The 14,322-nt window shown below is 40.7% G+C and overlaps 1 protein-coding gene across 25 annotated transcripts in view; it reads left to right on the forward strand.

Moving 5' to 3' along the window:
- MGA (MAX dimerization protein MGA) overlaps window positions 1-14,322 on the forward strand; it is a 157,644-nt gene that overhangs the window by 49,489 nt on the left and 93,833 nt on the right. For 19 of the 25 annotated variants that reach the window (XM_067743899.1, XM_067743987.1, XM_067743960.1 and 16 more), the window contains exon 1: window positions 8,709-8,858. The exons of 3 other annotated variants lie outside the window; for them this stretch is intronic. The gene's annotated coding sequence lies outside the window, so the exon portion shown is untranslated. Of the gene's footprint in view, window positions 1-8,708; window positions 8,859-9,092; window positions 9,208-10,169; window positions 10,399-14,322 lie in introns of those variants that run through there. 3 more of the 25 variants (XM_067743925.1, XM_067743943.1, XM_067743933.1) reach the window with 3 other exon arrangements.

Consider the following 14,322-nt stretch of genomic DNA (forward strand, 5'->3'; position numbering starts at 1 on the left):
ATGTGAGCAAGTATGTAGGTGGATATGGAGAGAAGTCTGATTGGCTTCTAGTCTTGCATCTTCCACATGGTCTTAACCCGTGCCAGAAATAATTTTCTTAAAACATGTGAGTTTGAGTATTTTATATATCATCTTTTTTTTTTTTTGGCGGAGCTGAACGGCATGTGGGATTTTAGTTCCCCGACCAGGGATTGAACCCACGCCCCCTGCTTTGGAAGCGCGGAGTCCTAACCACTGGACTGCCAGGGAAGTCCCTCATGTATCTTCTTATAATCCCTTGAATGATCTCTTCTTCTTATAAGATGAATTTCCACCTCTTGCTTGCTAAGTACTATAAAATATGGCTCCCTTTGTCTTTTCTAGTCCTATAGTTATGCTTCTCCACAGATATGGACATTTTTAATAGTAGCCATATTACAGTACTTGTGCTCCCTGAATGTGTTCCCTCTCTTGTTTCTCTGTCTTCACATAGGCTGCTTTCTGTCTGAAATGCTATTCTTCTGCACCCACTCTGCTCCTGCTCTTTCATACCTTGCTAATTTCTACTCATTCTTCACTTTCTCTGGGAATTCTTCTCTGACTTCCTCAGTCTGATTTAGCTGCCCTTTGTTTGTGCATCCATTGCACCCTGGACAGAGAACCATAAAAATAGCATTCTTTATTTTTTGCTGTCATCATTGCTTATTGGTTATGTGATAATTGGTTGTCTGATAATTGATTGCAAGCTCTTGAGAGCAGAAATCGTATCTTATTTTTGTGTTCCATAATCTGTGTGTGGTAAATGCACAACAAATGTTTGAAGAAATTAATGAATACTCTGTTCTTTAATACCATGTGCCTTTGCACAGCTGTTTTCTGATTAGAAAACCTTTCCCACCTTTGCTTTGTCAACTTCTAGACATCCTTTATTTAACATTAAGCCTTTATTGATACTTCAGTGACAGTTCCTCTTTACGCTGTGCTTCTCTAGTTTTTCTTTTGTACACCTCTGATAAATGTTTGACAGTATAGAGTAGGGATCTAAATGTTTGAAAGAGTGAATGTATATATATCATGAACATCATGGAGTTATAGATTGGGTAAATATCTCCCAAGTGTCCAATCCCATTTCGTAGGGTAGGTTACTTCTACATGGTCCTAATTTTACCTATTGCATTGATCTTTACTTCAGTATTTTATAAAGGCAGCCCTATCTCCAAATTGTGGATAATTTATTGTAGTTATCTGTTTACTGATTATATAGCTACTGCCTGCAGTGTCCTTCTTTTCTCTCTCATTAATTTTATTTCTCCTTCAGGACCCAGCTCAAAAGTCCCCTCTTCTTTGTAATCTTTTAGATTCCCTAGGCTGTGCGCATTCCTATGATGTTCCTAGAAGGCTTTTTCCAAACTGCCAACAATAGTTTTGCAATGTTATTATCCTGTCTCTTCATCTAGAACTCAAGGGGACTTATTTTTATTCATTTCTTTATCCTTGGTTCAGTGCCTTACACATAGTTGGTGCTTAACACATATTTACTTAACTGATTGTATCCTTATTTAGAGAATGTTGGGTGGCACTAATCCTGGGATGAAAAATATCGGCTCTGTGTAATCACTGCAATTTATAATCTATATATAGATAATTTGGATAATGTACTATATTCAACTTGCTTGAATAATCTTTACATTCTGTATTTCAATACACCTTTTTCCTTTCCTTTAACAGGTATTGCCTGCCCTCCAGTGGTTAGATCATAGCTAACATTTTTAGTAAAGGTAAAGGTTATAAAATCCTTTTTCAGCGTTTATTTTTAAGTCATTTAAAATCCTCTTAGGTTTACTTCTCAGATAAAACAAGTTTTTTTACACCCCTGTTTTTCCTTTGTCTGATATGCCTGAAGCCCAACTTGACCTGCCTCTTCCTTTGCCACCATGAGCCACCATGTGTCCCATGGTTTTTAAGTATGTATTGATCGAATGGGTGGTTCACCCAATCTGACCTTGTTTCTTGGTTTTATTGCATTGTTCTCATATAGTTCTATTGAGGGTCTAGGATCTTGCCATAGTGCTAAAGCTATCATCTTGTTTTCAGTGACACTCCTTGCCCCCCACCAACACACACACTCAGAGTAGCTTGCTAATCATGTGGCTGTCCTTTAGTCTGGATTGGGGTATCTCCTGGCTAACATCCTCTTCTCTTCTACTGTTACTGACGAAGAGAGGCTGACTCTTGACTCCTTGGCAAAGTGATTTATTACCCCATCCCAGGCCTCTTGTATGTTATTTTTTCTCAGAAGACCAAATCTTAGCTATCCAGGGAGCCTACTATGTGGCTAGCAGTCATTTCTAAACATCTGCTGCAAATTTTCAGTGGTATATCACGAAATAAGGACAGTGGAGTACATTTTTCATCTATCTAAATGTATTAAAAATAAATGACTATTATTCGTTATGAGATATGTTCTCCTTGATTTTTGGTCTTAAAATACCCGTTATTTTGGGAATTCCCTGGTGGTGCAGTGGTTAGGTCTCCGTGCTTCCACTGTAGGGGGCCTGGGTTCGATCCCTGGTTGGGGAACTAAGATATCCCGCAAGCCGTGTGGAGCAGCCCCCCCAAAAAAATTTTTAAAAACCCCATTATTTTAAGAATGACTGGTAATGGTAGGTGGTATACTTTGTAAGTTAAAAATTTGGTCACCTTGTGATGGTCATTTAAATCTTTTGGGGGGAAATTTTACTGGTTTATGATGTCCCAGTAGTCTAGGAACCACTACGTTGATCACCATAGCTCATTTCCATGAGGCAGTGGTGCCCTTCATGTAAAGTAAGCATGCCTTCTTTCATACACATTTGCAGACAGTTTTTCAGTGTATTTTTCTGCCATAGGCTTCTTGATTTTTGCCTGATTGCAGCCTTGCAGTTTGCTTGCTGTCTCCCAGTCCTCTTCTTTGGGCAGTAGTTCTAGTTTCTGTTTTTATATGTTTTCATGTGTGTTTTAAATCCCTGCACAGCTCTAGGCTTAGTTAGATAAACTTCTTCCTGTTCTTCCTTTTATGCTTTCCTAGATAAGATGTTTCTTTTACGGGCTCAATATTACATTGAAAATGTATAAGTTTACTTTTCTTTTAGATCTATTCTTTTTTGTTTTGTAATCCTTCTGAAACTAGCTTTCTGAACTTCATTTTAACTGATTTCTGACATTTTCCCCTTTAGATCTTACTAAAACAAATTCACTGTTACTAAAGTACCTTTTCACCTTGAAGATATTTACTATTTTTTTTTTTTTTTGTAGATCGAGTATATGCAGATGGCAATCTCTGTTACAACTTGTTGCTTTTGTTAGCAGATGGTAAATTATGGGATCATAGAATTTCTCCCAGTGCAAAGAATCTGCTTGCCTTTTTTGATTTCCTGGGTAATATTGTCAAAAGTCACTCATGCAAAAGGCAGTCAATAAGTAGTTAGAGTTTCCTAGAAAAATATTCTTATCTCTTGAAGCATCTGCCCTGTCAATAATATTTATCCATTCCTCTAAGGAGAAATAATTTGAGGTAAGAGTCAATGGTACAAGTTTTTTCTAACTACAACTGTACACCTTTGGAAAATGTTGGCCACAGCAGGATGCTTGTTTGCTAATATTAATGTGAGTATGGTTAAATGTATTATGACCCTGTTTTCCAAATCCCAAATTGTTGGACATTAAGTCAATATTTGATATTCGGACTTGCCTGGAAAACTGGGACCTGTGATTTCATATTCGTTAATTCAACAGATACTATGTGTCTGCTCTGTTCCACGCATTGTGCTAGGCACTAGAATAGAGTAGAGCAAACAGTCCAGTGGGCAAGACATTCATTAATGCATAGTTTTAAAAATAATTATAGTTGTGGTAGGTGCTATAAGAAATACAGGGTACTATGAGAGCATATAACAGGGAGACATCTGTCATTGGGGGTTAAGGAAAGTTTCTTGAAGAATTGACATTTAAGCTTAAGCATGAAGAGTAAATAAGTTAGGTTTGAGGCATCTGGGAAGATCTTAGTCAAAGGGAAAAGAATATGATTGTGCAGGTTTAAGATATGGGGCAGCAAGAGGGAATGGTGTTTCTTCATGAACACTGATAACATTCCATCACATTTCTATTCTCTTTTCCATCCTTTTGTTAACAGATATTTTCTAAAACATGCTTTTAATCACATTATTATACTGATTAAGAAACTTTTAAAGCTATTCATTGGATAGATTAATTGCTCCTTCAGGGCAGGACTCTTGCCACTTTTAATACCTTAGTCCAAGTTTCAGATATCAGAGCCAGTTATACCTTGTCCCTCTGCATGAGTTGGTTTTAGTTGCAGTAATAAATAGTAGGCAAAGAAGGAGTTATATATAAGCTGTTATGATTCCCTCTTTTCCCTCTGCCTAGCATACAAGTTTTTAGTGAAACCTGGCTAGTGACAGATTTTTTTGTTACAAAAAACAAGCCTCTTTTGTAACCTAGTCTGTATGTAGCTCTTATTCTAAGAATGGTCTTTATTGTATTGAATTAAGATATTGTAAACAAGACAACAACCCAGGAGTTATATGAGGGGTGGTGATGGTCTCATCTGAAGAGTGGGATCAGTTTCTCTTTTAGTCATTTGAGGAAGGTATGTCGTCAGTAGAAATTGGAATTGGGAAGGTGGGATCTGGATAGATTGGATAAGGAATATCGTCTGTCTTGCTGGTGGATTCTGTTAAGTTGTGCCAACTCTTTGGGGTTCTAGTGTAGACCTCTGAACAGTGCATGAGGTGCCTGTCTTTCCTCAGCATATACAAGGCATTCAGATATTTGTCGAATAGGAAAAATGTGCATGTAAATGGATAGGGCTTATGTGTTTATAGAGCAATCTTGATTCAAAACTGTGTTCTTTCTAGCCATATTGTTTATATTCCCTGCATTCTCTATCCCCACCCCCCTAATATTTAGTGAAATCTCTTTGAAGGTCCAACCAAAGAAATCCAAGGGAAAGATTTTAAAAAATTAATTAATTTATTTTTAGCTGCATTGGGTCTTTGTTGCTGTGCGTGGGCTTTCTCTAGTTACGACGAGCGGGGTCTCCTCTTTGTTGTGGTGCGCGGGCTTCTCGTTGCGGTGGCCTCTCTTGTGGAGCACAGGCTTTAGGCACGTGGGCTTCAGTAGTTGTGGCACACGGGCTCAGTAGTTGTGGCTCGCAGGCTGTAGAGTGCAGGCTCAGTAGTTGTGGCGCATGGGCTTAGTTGCTCCGTGACATGTGGGATCTTCCCGGACCAGGGCTTGAACCCATGTCCCCTGCATTGGCAGGTAGGTTCTTAACCACTGTGCCACCAGGAAAGTCCTGGGAAAGATTAAAAAAAATTTTTTTTAATTTATTTGTTTTGGCTGCGCTGGGTCTTAGTTGTGGCACGCAGGAACTTTTAATTGCAGCATGCGGACTCTTAAGTTGTGGCATTCATGCGGGATCTAGTTCCCCCACCCGGGATTGAACCCGGGCCCCCTGCATTGGGAGCACGGAGTCTTACCCACTGGACCACTAGGGAATGTCCCAGGGAAAGATTTTTGTATCAGGCTGGATGAACAAGGTGAGCTTTGATAACTGAAATGAGAGAATTCCAATTGAAAGGAGCAGGCTCTCCTGGCACCTGAAGCTTGGTCCATACAATTCAACCACAGGCAGCCGAAGTCGCATGGAAACTCCTAGAACATTCCAGGACTGGGTGGTGACACAGTCACCTAGGGCTCTTCAACTAGACCGCTGAGGTTTACCTGTGAAACTCATGAGCGTCAATTCTTGTAGTTAGCTTGGAATTTTAAAAACTTGGGTTATATACAGATGCCTTTTAAAGGAAGAAGTTCTAGGGATTTCCCTGGCGGTCCCGTGGTTAAGACTTCGCCTTCCAATGCAGGGGGTGCGGGTTTGATCCCTGGTCAGGGAGCTAAGATCCCACATGCCTCGCAGCCAAAAAATCAAAACATAAAACAGAAGCAATATAGTAACAGATTCAATAAAAGACTTTTGAAATGGTCCACATCAAAAAAATCTTAAAAAAAAATATAAAGGAAGAAGTTCTTACATATCCAAAGAGAACACCCAAGGATCCCAGTCTGGGAAACACTGCATTAAACCCTGAATGCAAACACAGAGGTTGCTTGAAAAAGCAAACAAAAAAAGTGGTTACTTTGGTACTAGCATAATGTTAAATCAAAAATAGGCCACTGAAATGGTGTGGCAATATTATTATTTTTAGATTATATATATAAAAACAACATTTATAAGTTCTCAGGTTCTTGATAGTACATCTCTAGATCTGTATAGGTAAGGTAAATAAATCCCACTTTGAAAAAATACAGGTAGTTTACCTCTCCCACCAGGAGGAGATCCAGTGCTAAATCTTGAAAAAAATATTTTTAAGTGTCTGGCATTTCATAATGTTTGCCTGGTGTTGGGAGAGAGTAGCAAAAGAAAAACTCCATTCTCCCACACCCCCAATTCTCCAATTAGGGATATCATTTGTGTTAACGTGTTCTTCTTGGGATGCAACTCTGACTAGCCATGGTTGTTAACCAGTCATCATTCATTTACACCTTAGGATCAGATGCATTAATAACAAGTCAACACAAATTTTATTTCTGCTTCAGAAAATGGAAATTTTATATGAGGAAACCTTAGACCTTTGACAGGAAGGCATTCTTGGATGAGGTGGGAGATTCTGAAAAGGCAGCTTCCAGGAAAGAGGTGCTTGGGATCAGGGAAGAAGAGGAAGGTGTGAAAGAAACTGTTACTTTTTACTTTTGCCTAGTATCTTGGATATTATTCGTTTGTTGCACTGGTAATGCTGTGGTTGACAGTGCCTGAATGGGGGTTTCAGAGCAAGTTCAGAAGTCCATCAACTTTAGCCTGCATATTTTCCATTCCATATTAATTCCAGCACAGTTTCTCCCCATGGTGTGGCATATTCTCTCAGGAAGAGCAGAAGGCAGAGAAAGAAGACCCTTCCTAATATGCCTGGAGTCCAGCTCAGATAAGTCTTGTTGGATAAACCTCTTCTTTTTGGCTTTCTTGTAACCTCCTCATTCTCCTTCGCAGTTTTTTTTTTTTTTTAACGTCTTTATTGGAGTATAATTGCTTTACAATGGTGTGTTAGTTTCTGCTGTATAACAAAGTGAATCAGCTATACATATACATATATCCCCATATCTCCTCCCTCTTGCGTCTCCCTCCCACCATCCCTATTCCGCCCCTCTAGGTGGTCACAAAGCACTGAGCTGATCTCCCTGTGCTATGCGGCTGCTTCCCACTAGCTATCTATTTTACATTTGGTAGTGTATATATGTCCATGCCACTCTCTCACTTCGTCCCAGCTTACCCTTCCCCCTCCCCGTGTCCTCAAGTCCATTCTCTACATCTGCGTCTTTATTCCTGTCCTGCCCCTAGGTTCTTCAGTACCTTTTTTTTTAAAATTCCATATATATGAGCTAGCATACGGTATTTGTTTTTCTCTTTCTGACTTCACTCTGTATGACAGTCTCTAGGTCCATCCACCTCACTACAAATAACTCAGTTTCGTTTCGTTTTATGGCTGAGTAATATTCCATTGTATATATGTGCTACATCTTCTTTATCCATTCATCTGTAGATGGACACTTAGGTTGCTTCCATGTCCTGGCTATTGTACATAGAGCTGTAATGAACATTGTCCTTCACAGTGTTTTATGTCAAGTCACCTAGCAGGTAGTAGGTTCTCAGTACTTGCCAGTTCTTCTAAGAGAGTGAAAGGAAAGTTTGGAAACATGGACCACAATTTCTGCTCTTTTACTACCAATTTCTGTGTTGCCTCTTTTCTACAACTTTAAACAACTCTCCCTTTTTACTGGCGTGTTCGCAGAGAAGAAAGAATGGCTGGTAAGGGGTGGGTAAGAAGAAAGATAATTTTTGATGTTTGACAACCGCCTGACACATCATAGATAACTTTTTGTTTGCACCTCATAGCTTAAATATCTTGAACAAACAAAAATTGAAAACGCAGGATCAGGGCATTAATGCTCAGATAACACTCTATCGTGCAAAATTCTCATTTCCACGTTTTACTGTTTTATCAGGACATCTTTCATCTTTGTATCAGGCAAGCTAGTAGCAACTCTTCTTCCCTTCCCACTCGGCATTGAGGCTTTCGGACTCCTCCCTACTTTACTAGTGTTCTTCGGTTCTGGATGTTGTAAACTCCATCACCCGTCTCTCAGGGACTTTTCCTCAAGGTTTCCCGACGTTCTGGCGCTCTCTAAGCCCACAGCACATTGGGGAGGAAGATCGTGGATTCATTTGACGGGCCAATGAAGCCTTGCGGGCTGCGGAATCCCACGTGGGTGGGGCTGGGCTCAGCAGGGGCGGGGCCGGCGAGGAGCCCAAGGGAAAAGGTGGCAGGCTCAGTTGAGAAAGCCCGCCGGCAGAGGTTTCAGAGTTTTCGCGAAGGCTTCGTGTGCGAGGCAGGGGGAATTGGGGTACCTCCCTCCTGCCTCGTCACTCTTGATTCTGGAAGCTTCAGTAGGCTTTTCTCGGTTGCTGGTACCCGGAAAGGCAGCGGCTTCAGCTCCAGGGGCGGGTCCCAAGGGTCTTGTCGCAGCTCCGGGGCCGTTTGGCCTCCTGGTGTTGGGGGAGGGGCGAGGGAGGTCCTGCTCGCGCCTCCTTTTGCGCTTGCGCGACGGCCTCCGAGACGGTAGGAGCGCGTGCGCGATGACGTGGACGTTTGATGCGCGCGCAGGCTCTTCAGCTGGAGCGGACACACGGTGTGCGAACCGAACAGAATAACCCGCCCCCAGCGGGATGTGAAGGACTCCGGGTGAGGCCGGCCACGCCCCGCACGGTAACTCTCGGGCCTGGGTGGAGGACGTCTCTTTAGTACTGGCCCGATTGGAGTTTTCCGAGAGTTTGAAGCTCTTGTGTATTTTTTATGGTGTCAGAAGCGTTCCGCTGAGCGATCTTCGCACGCTCCGGCCAGGCCAGGCCTTGCGCGGAGCCGCCTTTGGCGCGCGCCTGTGGTCTTCTGAGCGAGGCTGCGCATGTCACCTCGCGCGCGTCCCCGGCCTCACTTCCGCGTCGCGCCGCGAACTAACTGGGAACATCGACGCCAGCAAGAGGCCACGAGGCGGGCGGGGTGAGAAGCGCCCATGGCGCGGGCCTGCCCTCGCGTGCGTGGGGTGCCGCACCGCATGGTACGATACGCGTGACGCCTTCCAGCCAGGCGTGGAGCTTTAGGTCGAGAGCCGTGCTTGTGCGCTTTGCCTTTTAGAGCTCAGGTCTCGGGGTTCCAAAACTGTGCTGACCTCGCTTTTCTAAGGAGCTGTGTGCAGCGTTTTGACACCTGTATAAAGCTGTCGCCCAGCATGTAATTTCCTGGCAGGTTGTTTGAAGCAAGACCGCGAGTTTAATAAAGAAGGAGGGCGAGGAAGTGAGCCGTATAGGAGTGGGAACTTGGTAAACAAAGGACCGGTGGTTCGTAAGTGCAGAAATGAGGGCGGGGAAAACAGGTGGGAAGAGCAGGTGTTATTTTCTTTTTCCCTCTGTGGGGCAGCCTTTGGCTAGTTCTCTGTGTGCCTTCCCGCTTCTATTAATTTGTCAAGTTGGTCTCTGCCCTTAGCGGTAGGTGGGTCTGGGACAGAAATAAACCGCTCCGAGCACCAGTAACCAAAGTTGACGAATCTGCGTGCGAAGAGTATGGAGAAGTTAGGGATTATTTCACACTGGGTTGAGAGTAGGAAGTGGTAGTGTCATGATTTGAAGAGTTTTGGTTTGCCTTCGGAACTCTGGAGATGCCTCCTCTGGCGAGGTTGGAAGCAGGGAGAGTGTAGGAGGTCTGAAAGGAAGGGTTACCAATGGCAGAACAACGTGAGTAACGAAAGTACTCTTCCTTCTGAGGGAAGACCACTCTCCCAGGGTTCGCGTCGCTGGGGCAGACACGTGGATCAAGAGAACTCTCGAGCCCACCCGCGCGCTGCCAGTGTGTGTTGTGAAGCTTTCCGGGCTTCTGCGGCAGAGTCCCTGGCAAATACTGCCTGCTCTGCCTCTTTTTGGGCACGACGCCGCGGCTAGGCTGCAGGGAAAGTGCCTGGAGATGGCGTGACGGCTGCTGGGAAGGGGGCTGGCCTGGGAGGGCCGGGCGGGTGGTTCTGTAGTTTCCACGGTAACAGAATGCAACTGGATCCCGCCGAGCGATCCGCGGGTTCCGGCCGGCGGCACGTGATCAGTCGGACTCCCCTTCCCCGGAAGAGCTTTCCTTGCGGCATTTTTTTCACGTGGTTCTTGGCTAGCTGGCCTTTGCAGTTGGAAAGCGGTGATGTGGGCCCCGATAGTCGACGGCGACTGTAGTCCTCCGAGACTGGCAGGCGGCCTTTTCACTTCCAAGGGTATGGAGTGGGCGCTAGTGCTTCTTGCTGCTGTAGGGCTATGTTTCCAGCTGTTGTGTGAGTTGAGTGGGTTGGGTGCATTTTCCAGAGAACACGTGCTTAGGATTTGAGAAAACTTAGTGCCCCAGGTACCTTGCCATAGTTAATCCAAGGCAAGGTGGCCATTTGATTGCTGTCCGTTTCTGCCATATACGTTAGTTCTTCAAATTCTACTTATGCAAATATTAGGGATCGGAGAGCTTTCTAACACCGAGTTGTAGTTAAGGGATCATTCCTAGGAATAGAAAATGCTCATGAAGCCAGCATTAACAAATGGTATTTGAGGAGAGAAGGGGGGGGGGACTACTATCTTAGGTAAATGCAACTTTGTGCCTTAAAACCTAAAGCATTTCAGATAATATTTTGAAATTTACCTTTCAAATTTAGGGTTGTGGTGATGATAAAATGCCCAGGGTATAGTCTGGTCCAAAGTAAGCGCTTATTAATAGATCGCGAGTACCATTTATTTAATTATTAAAGTTAACTTAATGACGATTAAGAACGGATAGTTGGCTCTTTTACTCTTTGCATCACTTGCTATCATATTTTCTGATTATTTTTGTGTGCAAATTATAGTTTTAAAAAGATTTTTCAAATTTCTGGCCTCATTGTATATTGGTGAATACTGAAATTCGAGTGAACCTATTCTCTTACAAATTTGAGTTTCAGAAACGTAACCACACTCTTACAGTGAATGATTATGTTAAGGAACAAACTAACATCTTTGTACCTACCATACAGTAATGCATTTGTTGTATGAAAAGTTATGGTTATTTTTAGCAACTTCGGAAACATTCGGTTTAGGTTCACCATCATTTGAATAGTTTGTGTTTTTAAAGTAATGGTATTGATTTGGAATTTTAAATTGGCGTACTTTGGGGCCAATTTTAAATTGGCGTACTAGTACCTGAATCATTGAATTAGGTACCTACCTAGTAAACCAGTTAGTGTATTTGGTAAGTTGTATGAGGGTTATGGCTTTAGTAGTTAAACATTTCCCAGAGATGTCACTGGTGAAAAGGTACTCAGAATAGGGACTCCGAAATTGTAGCAATTTACTTATGGAACTTGCCATGTTACCCGAAAACATTCTCTGCGAAATGGCATTTGTGTGTTGGTGTGTGAGTGCCTGTACCTTCAAAACGTTGACATTTTCAGAATGTTAGTATTTCACATCCACAATTAAACTTACCTCCTCGGGTCATTTTTATAGTTATTTTATGTAGATAACTGCTTGATCTTGAAAAGCTGAACTGAGATTGTTTTTCTGAATGTTAAGTTATATCTATGTAGCAAAACTGTGGTCTTCCTTAATGCTTTCAGAGAGCCAAACACAGAGTATTTTTAGAATCTTGCTGGAAGGAGATTTACTGCTTCATGAGTAGCCTAGCTCTTCCTAAAGTAATTTGATTTTTGCAATTGGTTAAAGTTATCTTAGACTTTAGAGTGGTATTTCTGTGTCTGAAACAGCTAAATTTGCTGAATTGACTATCCTTTCTTTAGAAAATCCAGTATATATAGTATTCCAAAAGCATAGGCATATTGCTTATAGTGAATTGAAATCTGTGCTTAAAGATTGTTGTGGAATAAAATTTTATTACTTGTTTGTAAACCAAATAGCAATGTATGGCTCAAGATAGAGATTGTTTTGTTTGTAAATTAGGTTTTTGGTTTTATACATTTTAATCAACTCCTGGAATAACTTGACTGGAAGATTAAAAAAAAGACCTTATACAAATCAAAAGTCAGAAAGTTCTAACTTTTTTTTCCTCTTAATACACATTTTTACATTTATTAGTTACTTGTGTACAGAGTGCAGATATGGCAGTCTGACTCTTCTGCACTTAATTTTTCTGTTTAGATGAAAGGAAAATTTTGAAATGTGTATATATAACGTAAGTATGAAGTTTACTTCAGTTCAGTCTCTAACACTAAACTGGATTTCTGTCAGTAGAATCTTTGATATTTCATAGATTAATTTTTAAAGGATAGTGATTGGTTAAAACTTCTTTGCCCCAGTTTTACCTGTAAAAATGATCTGAAAATCAAGAATTTAATATTATAGAAGATAATGTTTAGGATATTCTGAACCCTATAATGTCTTCATAGGTTTGGGATAGCGAAAAAAATTTTTCAGATACTTCTTTGCTGTGTGCCATATTTAAATGCACTTCATGAGAGTGTTTTTGCATAATTGCTTACAAAAATACTTGATTTGTAACAAAATTTTGAGCTTTATGGACTAAATACAGGATTAGGAGTTTGTGTTATTTGATATATACACCATTTTAGAGGAATTGGTTTTTGTGAATTTTCTGAACTTTACTATTTTTATAAAGTCACTTTATTTGTGACTTCTCAGTGTGTTTAAATTTTGTTTTATCGGTCTCTGATAGGTGTTACTTAAACTTGGTAGTTTTAGGAAACCAATAAACTTAATTGCCTTAAGCCTGAGAAAGCTTTTGAAAAGAATCACTCTAAATTTTATCTATCTCTTAAATGCCAAATCGGAGGAGAGATTCTTTTTTCACCTTTCCTGGGTATTAGTACAGTGGTGTCAGAAAGTGTGTTTCTGTTTTCACATTTAGCCATAATACAAAACAATAGCCAACCTTTTTTAAAGCCTTGATTTTTTAAATATTATTCTCAGGCTAATGAATATTTTAAGTTTTGGAGTCCCCCCAACTTTTTTGGGGGGGCGGTCATGTGGCCAGCCCTGTAAGAAGATGTGAAATTCAGATCAGATGCTTTTGCTGCTTGTTAGTAGTTCTGATGAAGAGTAAAATTAGACTTTTAATTATAATGAGGAGCACCAATAAGTGGCTCAATCTGATAAGTCAAAATTACTGACCCACTTTAAACAGAAGTAGTGATGTAACATTTTCCTTTTTTGTATAAAAGCTAATTGGTGATAACTTTATATCTTGTAGAATATTTAGGTAATTTAGCACATCACTTTAGTTGAATGTAACAATTTGAGATTTCTTTAAAACATTTTATTGAGATATAATTCACATAACATAAAATTCACCATTTTAAAGGATACATTTAAGTGGTTTTTAGTTCCTTAACATTTCGATCACCCCCAGAAGAAACCCCATACCAATTAGCAATTGTGCCAATTATTCCTCTCCCTTTTTACTGTCAACTATGGATCTACTTTCTGTAGATTTGCCTATTCTGGACATTTCATGTAAATGGAATCATACAATATATGTGGCGTTTTTCTTGTAACATTTATGAATTAACTAATTTAGTTTTTTTTTTGAAATTGGTTGTATGTCTACAAGATACAAAATTTAGAAAGTGTCAGAATATGTATTCTTCCAGCCACCCTGATTTCCCTTGATAAAGCCAATACTACCAGTTCCTTTTTTGTCTTTACAGATAGTCTGTGTCAAGCAAATACATACATACTGGTTTTTTTCTTTGGCTTTTTTTTTGTTTAAACTTTATAGAAGTATGTAGCATAATCTACAGTTGTTTTGAACTTTATGCTCTTAATATATCTTGTAGATAATTTTGTATGAGTCCATAAAGTTTATAATTCTTTTCTAGCTGCAGAATATTCCACTCCGTCGTTGTACCACCATTTATCACTGGTGTGTATGCGTGTATTTGCACACACGTATATAAGATAAAGCCCTAGAAGAACTGCTGTTTCATGGGATGTATGCATTTGTACTTTTGATATTTTCATGTTATCCTCTTAGATTCTGTCATCTTACACTCTCAGCAGCTGGTTAGATGAGAATGCTGGTTGACGTACACCCTTTACAACACCTCTGCCAAACTTTGATTTTTGCTGTTCTGATAGGGTAAAAAACAGTATTTTAGGACGACTTTAATTTTCTCTATTCCGAGACTATGTACGTTTTCATAACC

The sequence above is a fragment of the Pseudorca crassidens genome, chromosome 1 (assembly GCF_039906515.1).
Source record: "Pseudorca crassidens isolate mPseCra1 chromosome 1, mPseCra1.hap1, whole genome shotgun sequence".
In the NCBI taxonomy this organism is placed as follows: Eukaryota; Metazoa; Chordata; class Mammalia; order Artiodactyla; family Delphinidae; genus Pseudorca; species Pseudorca crassidens.